Here is a 13576-nt window from a genome sequence, read left to right as displayed (position 1 = left end):
GACTTTGCAATTTTGAAATTTGTGACACTTGTGTCTCACTTTTTGGAGTATTTACCATAAACGTTGCCTTCACCATCTCTACACACACACACACACACACACACACACACACACACACACACACACACACACTATCCACCCATCCCCTTTATAAACATTTCTCTTCCTGAGATAGCCCTGAGAGTTATTGCAATTATAATGAGAAAAAATAAATGGGAAAGCTGTCTGCAAAAAACACATGGCACTATGGAAAAGCTTGCTTATAGTTGAGGACCATTAGCTATTTCACAATAAAATCACATGTCTATAGGTTGGTAATTGCAATTTTTTTTTTAACCATTGTCTAAATCCAATTAGGTGAATTTGCTAGCAGTTGCCATTGCAATCTTGATATCTATGGTAACCCCTGAGAATAATAATAAAAGAACACAAAAGGGCAGCCTTTGTGTTCTGTCTTCATATGAAAGGACTTCTTGGAATATGTATGTTTAAGGTACACAAACTATAGTGAGTCACAGAGTGTTTTTGCTTAGCAGCAAATCATATCCCTTAGGGATAAAGTACCATGTGGAAAGCAAGCGCTACTGGATTAGCAGTGCCAAGAAGAGAGTTAATACAATGTACTTTGCCTTTGAACATGCCCAGCACAGCTGCAGAGATGCCATGAGGGCCTGCCATATTGGTCTCGTCTTATAAAAGGGTGGTAGGAGGGGCTTCCACACATTCAGCCACTTCTTTCTGGTTTTCAGGATCAAGGGGGGCTTGTTTTGGACGTCCCTATTTGTTTACTTCAGTCACAGTTTCCATTTGCACTAGAGTAGCAGTCTGTTTAAGGTGTGAGCAAGAAGGAACTATGAAGATCTGATTAAGATTATAATGTTACCATTGAGTAAAGGATGGATGGTAGTGTATAATGAGTGTGTCCTAGAGAGGGAAATTAACTGTCCCAAAGAACTAATCAATGGAAAAGCTCTTTCTGCTTTTCATCATATTACCCCCCACTCTAACTTTCTTGCATGAAGACAGGATATAAATATGTCATGGAGACCCTTATCAGACCAAAATGACATTTCTTGCATCCACTGATTATTTTCCTGACAGTTCAGTATGAACATGCTTTTATTCACACCTGATTAAGATTTCTGGTTCAACTGCATTTTAATTCCCTAACAATTATTTGTAATTCAATTTTATCCTGAGCTGCATCATTTAATTTTCCACCATCAAATTACTTTGAACTCCCCAGAGATGATACTAACTAAGCAAAAAGGACATCATTACAGTGTTCCTCTTACTTGACAACTACAGGTACTAATGAAGGACTCAAAGCATGACACTATTTATTTTCCTATGAGATACCTGATGTGGGCAGTTCTCCAATGGTCTGTCTAATGTCAGAAATTCCATTCAGTGATGCAGGAGAGGGGAGGACATATATTCTTATTTCCTATCAACAAAAATATCCTTGAGGAAAAGGACCATTTCTTATACACTTATAGTTCTTCAAAGCCTGGTATTAATAGCTATCATTTATTGAATCCTTACTCTCTGTGTTACTCTCTGTGTTTTAACATCTCTAATCCCCATGACAGCCCTACAAAAAAGACATTATTAGCCATATATCTCCTCATCACCTTTTTTATTACAGATAAGGATGCTTAACAGAAGCAGTTAAATAATTTATTCAAAATCTCACATCTAGTATATGGCAGAGCACATTGAAAACTAGGTCTTTATCAATCTAAATCCCACAACTTTTCTATTGCATCACACACAGTATCTCATTTCATATAACACAATTTCAATATCTCTGTGGTGTGCAGTGTATTATATTAAGGTTAGCGTTTATGAGTGACGAAGGGACTCTAAAAAAAAGTAGAAGACATAGTCAGTTTCATAAAGAATTTTGCAATAATAATTCAACATTTCCCAATTGATTCTTTGAATTTACAGTATTTTCACAGTATTTTTTTTTACTTTATGTTAATAAAAGTTATTACCTAAATATTTACACAAATGGGTTCTGAGACAGAAAAAAATATATGACATATAATCCATGACTTATAGTTCTGGGAAAAAAAAGCTTTAGGGATTATTAGATATATTATTTAATGATTAGTACTGATAGGGAACATTTGTTAATTGTTTACCCTGTGCTCACTGCTGTGTCAAGTATAATATAAGCTTTTTAATGTTCAATTCTCACCTCACCCTTGAGGGTTGGGAATGCATGAGGCTGGAGAGATTAAGCATCCTACCGAGATTCCTAACTAGTTAGAGGTAAAGTATAAAGATTTTCCCTGAGCCTTGAATTTAGGCCTCCTAAATCTTGTTTATGTTTTTTCTGGATACTTAGTTACCACTCAAGATATGGGCACTTCCTTCCTATAATAAACTTTCTTCTTACAATAAACTTTTCTCCCAGCCAATCCCCAATGTTTAGAATGTTTTTTTAAAAAATCTAACCTGTAACCGCAGTGTGCATTCTCACAGCTTTTAGGTCCCAAGTGAAACTTTCTCCTAGGGACCGAGTAGTCAAAAAATGATTTTGAATCACACTGTGAAATATTTTGGGTGTCAGGGATAGTGTGCTTATAAAAGTAGGAGGCTTTTTTGCCTTCTACATGAGAGGTAGTGATGGAAATGTGCTTTACGGTAGTCCATAAAGCATAAAGCACAGAAGTCATCTTCCTCAGAGGCCTATCTTCCAGACTGAGCCCAATGAACTGAAAGTGAAAACAAGATTTCAAAAATGACATTTTCCAGCTTAAAATCCTTCCATGTTTCTCCGTTTAATTATAGTGAAATCTGATCTTCGTTTTTTAAAATGGGCATCTTGCACAGTTTCTGTGAATTTTTCTGTCTCTCTTGTTGGGAATCTACACCTTTCTCTACCTCAGCCCTTGTGATGGGAGTGGAGCTGACTTTATTCCCAGCGCCACTTGAGTCATGTGTGCTTCATCAGCACACACCAGCTTCACGGTCAAATTGAATGCTTTATCAATGTCACCAAAGCTCGAACAATGAATATCTTCATTTGGAGAGAATGAAAAGGGGATCAATTTCTCCTCTGAGAATGCAAAGACGATGTAAGATGAGAGTTGCTGATGACCATCTTTCCCACTACATGTGTGTAGTAAACATGGTTAAGAAAAAAGGAAACAGTAAAACTGGCCTGAGGAACTGAGAAAAGGAGAGAACAAAGTCTTGACAGCTTGCTTACACCCCTACAACATTCTGCTCCTTAAGCCAATTCCACTTTGGAATTTTTCAGTGATGTGAATTACTGGTTTCCCTTTTATCACTTTGCCTAGTTTGAGTTGGGTTTCTACCACCCACAAACAGAAGAGCTCCATCTAACCCACATGGATCAGTTCTTGATGGGTCTCTATGTTGTCTACCGGTCAGTCTTGCCTGAGGTTACTTTCCTACTTGGTTCCTCTGCTTTTGCCACACTGACTTTTCATTTTCTACAACATGCTGAAGTTTTTCCCAACTTCACACACACAGTGCATGTGTCCTGAATTCCCACTCCCTGATACTTTACATGGTTGGCCCCTCACAATATTTAAATCTCACCTCAAATGCCACTTACTCAGACAGACTCTCTGTAACTACTCTCTCTGAATAGCTCCCTTCATCATGCTGCCAATTATAGGTTTCTGCCAGTTGCTTCGGTGCACTTTCCTAATTTTAGTTTCATACATATTGTTTGTGTATCTAATTTTGCCTCCCATCCCTGTGTCTAAAAGTCTGTGCCCTCTATGATAATTAGAATCGCATGTTTTTTTTTAACACTTTGTCAGAATATAACTCAGTCTCAGTTGTATAGCAGCCATTCATACTTAAATAGATGAATAAAAAAAATCCTTCAAAACATAGGCTGAAACCATCTGAAGGAATTTAAATTTGAAAAGAGAAACAGAGATGAGAATCGATGGAGACAGGAAATGTGAGATTTTCTGTGAGAAAATCAAGTAGAATTACAGAATTTCAAGAAAAAAAAATTCTTCATACATGAACTTTTTTTTTAAGAGGTAACATTCAGAAACGTGTTATTTCATTTAGGATGGTCAAATAACACTAATTTACTCTTTTTTTTTTTTTTTACAGGTAGAAGATATATTGAAGCGTAAATATATATAATAGCACAATTTCATTCTTTTTTATGCCTGAGTAGTATTCCATTCAGTACATATACCAAATTTTCCTTACTCAGTCACCCATTAATGACATTTAGGTTGGTTCCATAGTCTGGCTATTGTAAATAGAGCTGCAATAAACATGGGAGTGCAGGTATCCCTTTGACATCATGATTTCCATTCCTCTGGATATATTCCGAGCAGTGAGATTGCTGGATCATATGGTAGTTCTATCTGTACTTTTTTGAGGAAACTTCATACTGTTTTCCATCATGGCTATACTAATTTATAGTCCCATCACCAGTGAGAAGGGTTCTTCTTTCTCTGAATCCTCACCAACATTTGTTATTCTCTGTCTTTTTGATGATAGCCAGGATAACTGGGGTGAGATGATATCTAAAAGTGGTTATGATTTACATTTCCCTGATGACTAGTGATGCTGGACATTTTTTCATATACTTATTGTCCATTTGTATGTCCTCCTTTGAAAAATGTCTATTCAGCTCCTTTGCCCATTTTTAAATTGGATTGTTTATTTTTTATTGTAAAGTTGTTTGAGCTCTTTTTATAGTCTGGATATTATTCCCTTATTGGATGCATAGTTTGCAAATATTCTCTCCCATTTTGTAGGTTGTCTTTTCACTCTGTTGATTGTTTCCTTTGCTGTGCAGAAGCTTTTTAGTTTGATATAATCCCATTTGTCTATTTTTCCTTTTTTTGCATATGCTTTTGGGGTCTTATTCGTACAGTCTTTGCCTGGTCCTACATCCTGGAGTATTTCCTTTATGTTTTCTTCTAGGAGTTTTAAAGTTTCACATTTTCTTTCTTTCTTTCTTTCTTTCTTTCTTTCTTTCTTTCTTTCTTTCTTTCTTTCTTTCTTTCTTTCTTTCTTTCTTTCTTTCTTTCTTTCTTTCTTTCCTTCCTTCCTTCCTTCCTTCCTTCCTTCCTTCCTTCTTTCTTTCTTTCTTTCTTTCTTTCTTTCTTTTTTAAGTTTTATTTTGTCGATATATATTGTGGCTGATTATTGCTCCCCATCACCAAAACCTCCCTCCCTTCTCCCTCCCCCCCTCCCCGCCAACAATGTCCTTTCTGTTTGCTTGTCGTATCAACTTCAAGTAGTTGTGGTTGTTATATCTTCTTCCCCCCCGGTTTGTGTGTGTATGTGTGTGTGTGTGTGTGTGTGTGTGTGCGTGAATTTATATATTAATTTTTAGCTCCCACCAATAAGTGAGAACATGTGGTATTTCTCTTTCTTTGCCTGACTTGTTTCACTTAATATAATTCTCTCAAGGTCCATCCATGTTGTTGCAAATGGCAGTATTTCATTCGTTTTTATAGCTGAGTAGTATTCCATTGTGTAGATGTACCACGCAGCTCTCTTTACAATAGCCAAGAGTTGGAACCAGCCCAAATGTCCATCATCAGATGAGTGGATAAAGTTTCACATTTTCTACATATTGATGTCCAATTTTCCCATCACCATTTACTGAAGACACTCTACTTTTCACATTTTATGTTCTTGGTGCCTTTGTTGAAAATCAGTTGGCTGTAAATATGAGGATTGATTTCTATTTTCTCTATTCTGTTCCTTTTTTCCCACATTTGTTTTTATGCCAGTACCACGGTTATTATAGACCTGTAATATGGTTTGAAGTCAGAAAGTGTAATGCCTCCAGTTTTACTTGTTTTGCTTAGGATTGTTTTGGCTATTCAGGGTCTTTTGTTAAAACATATGAATGTTAGAAATGTTTTTTTGTATTTTTGTGAAGAATGTCATTGGTATTTTGTTGGGGATCACGTCGAATCTGTAGATGGCTTTGAGTAGTATGGATATTTTCACTACATTGAGTCTTCCAATTCATGAACAAGGAATGTCCATCTTTTGCTGTCCTTTTTAATTTCTTTCAGCAGTGATTTGTAGTTCTCATTGTAAAGATCGTTTCCATCCTTGATTAGATTTATTCTATGTTTTTATTTTTTTGGTGACAATTGTGAATGGGCTTGCTTTCTTGATTTCTTTTTTTCTAGTTTGTAATTGGAGTATAAAAATGCTACTGATTTTTATGTATTGATTTTGTATTCTGCAACCTTACTAAATTCATTTTTCACCTCTAAGAGTTTTTCGGTAGAGTCTCTTGGGTTTTCTATACCTAGAATCATGTGACCTACATATTATGTACCACCATGATGTCTCTCTTTTTTTTTAAATTTAATAACTCAATTGTACTTTTTTATTTTTTTATTTTTTTGTCTTTTTCGTGACTGGTACTCAGCCAGTGAGTGCACCAGCCATTCCTATATAGAATCTGAACCCGCGGTGGGAGCGTCGCTGCGCCCCCAGCACCGCACTCTCCCGAGTGCGCCATGGGGTCGGCCCATGATGTTTCAAATCCAGTGGCCTGTCTTCTGATATGAGAGAAAATTGCCAGTGTAAAAGTTCAAGGGACACAGAAAACACAATAAAACAAAACCCATCATGATTGGAGATTTAGAGGTAGCTGTCAGCAACCACAATATTAAAATAATCATCCTTTGATCAGCAACAATGATTTTACTCCAAGGATCTATTATTCAATAGTGACTGTTTGGTATACAATTTTTTATTGGGAAAGAAGAAAAATATTAAGCAATAAATAGGCTTTCACGAACACTGTAACCTGTCTGCTTAGCACTTCATTATGAGAAAGTCATGACATAGACAAAGAATAATCTTTGGGAAATTTCCATCCAAGACTTATAAAAACAATTACTTCTTGTTTACTTCTTTTATTTTTATAGACACAATATTGGAGAATAAATTATTTGTTGACTTTAAGAAGCAAAAAGGCTAATGAACATTTTCTGGATGTCCAAATTAAAAAACAAACACACCAGAAATAACCTCACCAAGTTATTCATGATGCAATAGAGAACTTAGGCCTTTCTAAGGAAGAATGTCCATTGACTTTTGTGTAAGCTCAGGATTTTATTACTTTCTGGAGTTTTATATCAGAAAATAAAGGGTATTCTCATTGCCACTTCCCCATATGATTTTGGTTTTGTTTTGTTTTTAACCTATGTTTTCTTTGGTCAGAGTGGGTGACTTAGGTGAACAAAGAATGTATGTGCCAAAGATGGTCTAATATTATTGAATAAGAATGACAATTTAAACCACACTTGGTGATAATTTTATTCAAACTTACTCTGCTCAAGGCTCACTCTCAGAAACATTTTCCGTACTTCTCCCGTCAGTCTGTGTTTCAGTATATTTTTATCCCTTCCCACTATCATTAACCTTCTCATCCTGTTCTGAAGCTGTTTTCATTCTTTTTAATTAATATAAAACAGAGAAGTGGTGGACTAATGGGTGCAAAACTATGCTCTCTATCCTAAGTAAATAATTTGTGCAATGTATGCATATTTTGCAACAACACACTGTACCCCACAAATATGTGCAAGTAAACGTTAAAATAAAAAAAAATAGAATTTTATAACTTAAAAGAATCTTGCTACTGCTACTGCTGTTTTTCTTTTTATAAATTAACAGGACAATATAATTTTACATTTTAAAAATAAATCTCTTGTATGCACTCAGCTGATATAATGACTTCATCACCTCTCCTTAGAAAGAAAATAAGGAAAAACAAGTAGAAAACATTTTTATAAGAAATCAGAGAAACCAAAAAAGACTTTGAGGATTTATAGAAGAGTCACTGCATGCATGCAAGAGAAATATTTTAATAAAGGAGAAAGGAGAGATATCTGAGAGTCTTAGTTTATGGAACAAACACCTGGTGCAATAGCTCTAAGCTAGGTGTTTCATAGTCACCTCAGTTCACAACAACTTTAGACAGTAGACTTATTCATTCTTTTTTGAGCTTGAAAAAGCTGTCATTCCCAGAGATTAAATGAGCCTTCAAAAATCACGGAGATACTAAGGAGGGCTCAAGCCCAGATTCAAGCCACATCTATCCTTGTCCAGAGCACATATCTTGCCTCACTCACCCTTCTCTGTTTCATCTCACTGGTAACCGCTGGGACTCCAGATTACCTTTGCTAGTAATTATGTATTTTATTATGTAAGAGGCACAGATTAGCTAAGACATCAAATTTATTTTATCTGGATGCATGTGTATTTTGAATATCTTTAAGCTCTGTGAGATAATGAAAAATGATAAAAGATGTCTATTTTTTTCAACGATTAGATTGTGCTCTATCTGTTCAGGTGATGAGTTTCTTACATCAAACCCTAATGTTGTCTCTGCAGGTACTCTGCTCCCTTTGAACACTGCTCCTACTACAGAGCTCCAGATATGGAACTAAAGGGCTGGGACAAAGAATAGAGAGGGATCTATGCAATATATAGTGTGACTGCAGGTCTAGGCAATTCTAAACCAATGTTCAAAAATGAAAGCCTTTCTTCTGTGTCTGTCCTCTACAAGAGAAAGGTGTCCTGGGAAAGAGTTCAGAGTCTAAGCAGCTAGAAACATTGCCTGAAGTGAAGAGGTACCTGCATGGAGGTTAGAAAACAAGAGTCTCTCAATATCTACATGCCCATGTAAACTATTGAAAATTTCTGAGACACAGGAACACATCTGTACACAAAAATGATTTTCATTGATTCATACCAGACCTGATCAACTCGGAGTCACATGTAAATAGTGCTTCTTTGGCTTGCCCCTATTATCTATGGCAGGAACTTCTACTTGCCACCTATCTGCCAATCTTACCACTGTTTTGGGAGGAGGTCTTCCATGGTTGCATCACATTTGTATCCAGACTTCTCTCCTTTTCATCTCCCTACTCCCTATGTATCCACTTTGCCCATGAAGCTATGTAAAAATGGTAACTACAGGTTTCTGCTGTTTACAGACATCCACATCTATCAAAAGGATTCTCACCCATCTTTGAGTCCAATAAAAATCTTTTCCACAGATTGGACTGTGTTCATGCCAGATTGCATACTTTTGTGTGAGAACTTTTCTGGAAGCATGATAAATTGAGGTGATCTCTACCTTCCTTATACGCAATCTATCTTTGAAGACAGAGCACACATAGAATAATTTACAAATAAGATCCTTGCAGAATAACATAAAATAGATGCACTTGACTATTTAGAGTCAAATCCCTGCTGAAGGTAAGTTAAAGGCTGGCTGGTGAAAGAATTTGAGCTTCGTGAGTCCAAGGAGTGAAGGAGTATGAAGAAGAAATTAAAAATATAGACTTAGTCTGGGGTTAAGGAAATATAGGAGCGAGTGGTTGGATACTGAATAAAATCTTGGTTTACTTTACAATTTGACCTAGAGCAGCCCCAGAAAATTGCAAGGTCTTCATGGACAGAAAATTGGTGTTGAAGGAATTTGAAAGATTAATGCAGTATGAATAATGTATGAAGATTCAAGGCAATGAGAGAGAAATCCCAATATACGTATGTGAGACCTCTACCTCAGAAAGGGGTCTAGCTGGAATCTGATGGCAGGCTGAGAAAAAGCAAGGGAATGAAAAACAAAAGATGAAAACATGAGTCAAGCGACTAATGGAAAGACTTCTTGGGGGACAAATAAACTGAGAATAATCCCTAATATTCAAATGACCCCAAAAATGCAATCCTGCTAAGAAGACACATCTACATTTAATTCGAGAGAAAATGACCATAATGGAATGCTAAGCCATGGCACATTGTGTGCTTCTGAGAGAGAAAATAAGAAGGTTCAGGAAAAGATGATGAGCCAAACCTCAGAGACAATTGAGATAATTGTTACCTAAGTCAGCTGAAGATATCTCGGTGAACACCACATTAATAGGAGGTGGTGAAGAGCAGTCTCGTACAGAGTGCTATGAGTAAAAGCAAACAGGAAAATCTCACAAATGTGTGCAGACAGTTGAAAACCATTAGTACAAGCCATGGTTTCTGGGATTTTTATTCAATATGTATTTGTAAATGGCTGAAGGAGATCTTTGAAACGCTGACATAATAAAAATAGTGTAGCTGTGAGGATAACTGAGATAATGTAAATGAAATACCTTGAAGATTTTATGATTTTAAATATAAAGATTATTATGACAGAGATGAATGGGATTTAAAAAATAGAAACTGGTTACTGTGCAAAGTCACATTATTATCATGAAAATTATAAATAAATTGCTTACTAAGGAAAATGGAGGAGAGAGGTGTTAGTGGCAGACAAAACACTGTGTTATAGCCAAACTGTGTCATTGACTTTCTGAGCACATGGGGCACTTGCATGGCGCACTTCCCTTGGCATTTTAGGCAGCACCATGTAACTCATTCTGATCAATGGATTGTGGGTAGAAGCCATGTAAGCTCCTTCTAGGTCTAGCCATAAAACTTCTCTTACCACAGGTGCTTTCTCCTCTCTTTTCATACACCTGAAAGAGAAGGACTGTAAATGCCAGAGCTTCTGAAAGAGTGAGCTGGAATCCCTGAAACACTGCATGGAAGAGAGTGGCCCTGGGGAGCCCAGTCAGCATCCATGTTAAACATTACATGCTGGTGAAATAAACCTTTGTCATGCATGGCCACTCCGATTGGGGATTTATTTGTTATCATAGCATAGCTAATCAAACCTGGAATAATATATTACTCATTACACAAATTTTCCAAGACTATTTTAGAGTTGTCTTTTTTCTTGGGGTAAATTTTTTTTGTTGTTGTTTTTGTTGTTTTTTGTTTTTGTCGCCCCCCCCCCACTAATATTGAATATCTTCCCAATAAACAATGCAGTTGTGTTGGTGGCACAAAGTGTGAAGTGTCAACTTTTCCCAAGGGTTTTATAATTAACTTTGTGTCTCTTTCACTCACTTTGGTATGAGCCACTTGTCATATTCATGGGAACATGCAAGAACAAGCATAAACTGGCATACCTCTCACATGGTTTGATGAACACAGATTATACAGTAACTATTATCTACTTTAATGACAAACATCTTCAGTTAACAGAATTGAAGAATCAATTAGACATTTTTAGTACCTGCTGTTACATTTTTCTATTTGGCTCATGTTAGGCTAATAGTCATCTATCATATCATTTATGTTAATTGTGGTTAGAACACATTTCCTTTCTCTCAGTATATCTATATCTCAGTATATACTGTCTCTCAGTGTATATGTTTTAAGTAGACTTTACATTTTATAGCAGTTTCAAGTTCACAGCAAAGTTGAGCAGAAAGTACACAGAATTCTCATATACTTCCTTCCTGCTTCACCCCCCACATACTCTCTCCGTCTGTCAACCTTCTGCACTAGAGTGGTACATTGTTACACTCACTGAACCTGCATTGACACCCCATCATCACTCAAAACCACAGTTTACATTAGGGTTCATTCTATGGATTAGGACAGATGTATAATGATATGAATCCACCATCAGTATTATACAGAATAGTTTTACTGCCCTAAAGACACTTTGTGTTCCACTATTCATTCCTCCCTCCTTCCAACCTCTCTTGACAGTGTTTTTTATAGATCAGAAGTTTTCAATTTCAATGAAGTTCAGTTTATCAATTATTTCCTTCATGGGTCATGCCTTTGGTGTTATATCTAAAGAGTCACCACCAAACCCAAAGTCATCTGGATCTTTCCTATGTTATCTGCTAGTTTTATAGTTTTGTGTTTCACATTGAGATATATGATCCATTTTGAGTTAGTATTTATGAAGGGTGTAAAATCTCTGTTTACATTTATTTTATGTGGATGTCCAGTTGTTCCAGCACCATTTGTTGAAAAGACTGCCTTGTTTCCACTGTACTGCCTTGACTGCTTTGTCAAAGATCAATTGCGTATATTTGTACGTATCTATGTATGGGCTCTCTATTCTGTCGTAGTGATCTATTTATCCATTCCTTTACTTAATCTAGGTTTTGAATAGAGTTGGCCCCCTCTCTGTGGATTCTTCATTGTGGATCCAACAAATGGCAGATCAAAAGTATTTCAAAAATAAAAAATAGCAATGCAACAATAAAAATAATACAAATTAAAAAGAACAATATAGTAGGCAACTATTTACATAGCATTTACATTGTATTACGTACTATAAGTAATCAAAAGATGATTTAAAGGGACTTGATCATCTGGATTTTGTTACCCATTGGGGGGGTTCCTAGAACCAACACTTGACAAATACCAAATGACAACTGTATTGGGCTTATTTCCAAGTCTTCCAGAGATTTATTAATGTTTAAAAGCCTTACCACTTTTTCACACCTGGGACCTCCATTCTAATGGAATTTACACACTAACACATGGAACAAGTATTTCACCCAGTCTTCTAGAGGGGAAATATATAGTCAACTGTCTCAGAAAAAACTAAACCCTTAAATCCAAAACTGACTCACAGACGAAGGTGATCTTGTTACCTACATGCTATGATTAATTAAGATAAACAGAAAAAAGAGTTTGATCAAAATGCCAATTTTCTTGAGAGCATATTTTTTTTTTATCATTCAAACTGAAATACAAACATTTTAACCTTTTATTTTAGATCTATTTGAAATTCAATCACTGACTGTGCTCAAATTGCTATAATTTCTCCCACTTTCAATACACTTCAGGTAGTTGCAGTATCTGACTATTGTTATTAAATAAAAATATTCACTTTAACATATAGTAGTGAAACAATTTTAAACTATTTAAAATTGATTAGAATTTTTATTAAAATATTGTTTAAGGAATAATTTTACATTTTTTCTGCCTAGAAAGAAACAGATAAAAAAGAAGTCTGTCTACACAGTGCTTTTGGCCTACTTGCTTAATTCATTACATTTGAATAATTTAGGCAGGTTTTTCTTATGGTAAGTCCAATAAAAGGTACATGATTCCAGGTGCAAAAACATCTCTGATGATTATACTCTTGGATAAATGAGGCTGAATTACTATGATTACGAGGAAATTCTGCTATTACGTTCCAAGGGCACTCAAGTCTAGGGAAGTGGCTTCTTCAATCTCTTAGCTGTAATATCTTCTGAATAATTGCCTCCAATATTGAATAATAATATTACTAGCAGAAATGATCTATACATTTTTAAAGTAATTTTCTCTTCAATTATTAGTTTTAGATGCCTTTCAAGGAGTTGCAATATATTATTTTGGCTTATATTTTATGTAAGTTGATTATATATATTTGTGAATAGTTTATCATTATAACAATATTTTCTTGTTTCTATTGCAAACCCTTTAGGGCCTGATAAAACTGGAAAACAAATGTTACATGTACAAGCAAGGTAATGTATATATTTTAGAACTGTGGAAGATTAGAATTGGACGAGAACTTAGAAATTAACCGATATTAAAGCTTTTATTTTCTAGATCGAAAACCAAGGGACTAGAGAAGCAAAGCCAAGAACACGGGAAACAGGCAGAGTAAGATTGAAACCCCAAAAGAAGGAAACTACAGAAATATGTCCCCAAATTGTTCCAGTTCTCCTCTTGGGGAAAG

The sequence above is a fragment of the Cynocephalus volans genome, chromosome 13 (assembly GCF_027409185.1).
Source record: "Cynocephalus volans isolate mCynVol1 chromosome 13, mCynVol1.pri, whole genome shotgun sequence".
In the NCBI taxonomy this organism is placed as follows: Eukaryota; Metazoa; Chordata; class Mammalia; order Dermoptera; family Cynocephalidae; genus Cynocephalus; species Cynocephalus volans.
The sequence above is the reverse complement of the archived record's forward strand: the minus strand, read 5'-3'. Positions refer to the sequence as shown.